Source organism: Penaeus vannamei, chromosome 11, assembly GCF_042767895.1.
Source record: "Penaeus vannamei isolate JL-2024 chromosome 11, ASM4276789v1, whole genome shotgun sequence".
In the NCBI taxonomy this organism is placed as follows: domain Eukaryota; kingdom Metazoa; phylum Arthropoda; class Malacostraca; order Decapoda; family Penaeidae; genus Penaeus; species Penaeus vannamei.
In genome coordinates, this window is record NC_091559.1 from 4,427,844 (window position 1) to 4,430,343 (window position 2,500).

The window sequence follows — 2,500 nt, forward strand, 5'->3', positions numbered from 1 at the left end:
ACATAAACAATATTAAATATTTTCAAATATATCTATATATTTCCAATGCACATTATCTTGGGTGTAGTACATCAGAACATTTGTGAAAGCCTAAAGATAACATTCGAAATATTGTGGTTCTTTTGCCAATTTTATTCATAAGGAAAAAAAGCAAAATGTAAATGCAGTCGAAATACTCATCTTGTTTGTTAGTATAGATAGATAGATAAAAGGAGATGGAGAGATATGAAATAGAAAGGTTGATAGATATATGGATAGATCGATCTTGAGAACCAGGTTATACTGAATAGCATGTTATATTCAATACACAGTTCTGTCAATGAAATAAGGATGACAGAGGAACTAAGAAAGGGACCTACAGGCAAGTACAATGAAAATTTACTCTACAGTCATAGATGTATTACAAGTCTTTGACAGAACCAAACATGTAGAAAAAGTATGAATGTAATGTAGAAAAATAAACATGTAGAAAATAATAAACATGTAATGTAGAGAAGGTATGAATGAGAATGGATATCGTCACAATACAAGAGATGCATTTGACATGTATTTCTGGCGAAGATATTATCAGAACCAAACACGCATTTCCTTTGCAAATTCGTGATCCAATGCCTTGTGGAATACCTCGACAGCAAGATGTCTAAATAAATAGGATAAATAAATAAATAAATAAGATGTCTAAATAGATAAGATAAAGATTAATGGGGTTTTCGTGATCCTGCGCCTTGTGGAATACCTCGGCCAGGGGGTTTTGCCAGACGGGACGGCACTCAGTAAATCACAATGGTAAAGATGTAGAAAAACAAGAACACCCCAAAGGCCAGGGCGAAGAACAGCCGCGACCGCCTCAGGACACCTCGGTTCGGCGACATGATGTGCGTGGCGATGATGAGCCCCAGGTAAGCCATGGAGAAGATGTACCAGGTGTCGATGTGGGTGTTGTAGGAGGTGCCGGGGAGCGAGGCCAGGGAGTCGGTGAAGAGGGCCACCAGCACCAGCAGGGAAGTGAGGCTCATCGTCCCGCGGTCGTTGAAGGGCGCGAGCGGCAGGAACAAGGTGCTGTAGCCGATGGCGAGCAGGAGGAACGTCGGGAGGTAACTGTCCCACAGGTACTGCACCGACAGGCGCTCCAGGGCGATCGTGACGACCATCGACCCCATCGCCTTGTCTTCGGCGAGGGTCAGGTTCGTCAGGGAATACTCCTCCAGGCGAAGGTGCGTGGCGTACGTTCCCACCGAGGACCCGCTGAGGTTGACGTTCGTGTGTTCGATGTTGGTGACGGTCAGGTAGAAGAGGCAGGTCTGGACGTCCCAAGGGAACAGCTGCAGGTTGAAGTTGCAGCGGATGCGGGGCTGGAAGCGCACCTGCAGCCTCAGGGGGTTTTCCCGACCCTCGTAAAGGGTGTCTGGAAGTCCGAAACCATATTGTTAGGAAATTAAAGCATATAAATTGTGAGTTATCTATGTATATCTATCTATCTATATATATATATATATATATACACACACATACATATATATGTATATGTATATATATATATATATATATATATATATATATATATATATATATATATATATATATATATATATATATATATATATATATATATATATATATATATATATATATATATAGTAGATTCCTAGTAGCATATTTCATTGCTGATCTTATCAGTATCTTTAATATTTTGACAACTGGCACTGCAGGTGATAACAGACAAAATGTAATCTCGAAGACTTTTTACTGCATGCACTCACTGTCCCCTTCTGTGGCGCCATTGGCTTCCCTGGACACCATGAGGGTCTTGTAGAGGGCAGGGAAGCCACGCAGAGGTTCCACGTCGATGTCGGGGATCCACAGCGGGTAGTGCCCCCCCGAGCTGTGAATCTGATTGGTCAGCAACGACGGACGCAGGTTGCGGTACCTGACGTTCGGGTCGCACCAGAACAGGTCCATTTTGAGGTTGAGGAGCAGACTCATCTCGAGCAGGTCCACCGTGATCACTTCGAGGTGGATGACGAGCCGGAGTTGGAGGTTCTGCGTAGGGGGGAGGGTGTTGATGTAGCCCGGAGGGAGGTCCACCAGCTCGCACTGCCGCTCGTCGCTCCAGTCGGCGCAGTCGCTCACCAGGTCGCAGCGTCGGGCCATGCTGATGCAGGAGCCGTCGTCGCACATGAACTCTGCGGAGGAACAGATGCTCAAGGACAGGTTTTGGGTCCGGTCGTGTACGGTCCAAGGCAGGCGTCCGATGGGCAGTTTCTCGGACGCATACGTGGCCAGCGGACTGCCTGTTCTGGGGTGTGTCAGCTGCCATTTGTTCTGCGTGTAATCGATGGAGAAGTTGCGAATGCCCTTGAAGAAAAAACCGTGCTCGTTGTCCGACTGCGAGAGGACGAAAGCCAGCTGTTCGCGGTAATAGCTCCTCATTTCCGTAAAGCCAGTGAGTTGGAAGACCTGGACGACTTGGGGCATTAAACCGGCAAAGCAGTTGGCGTTT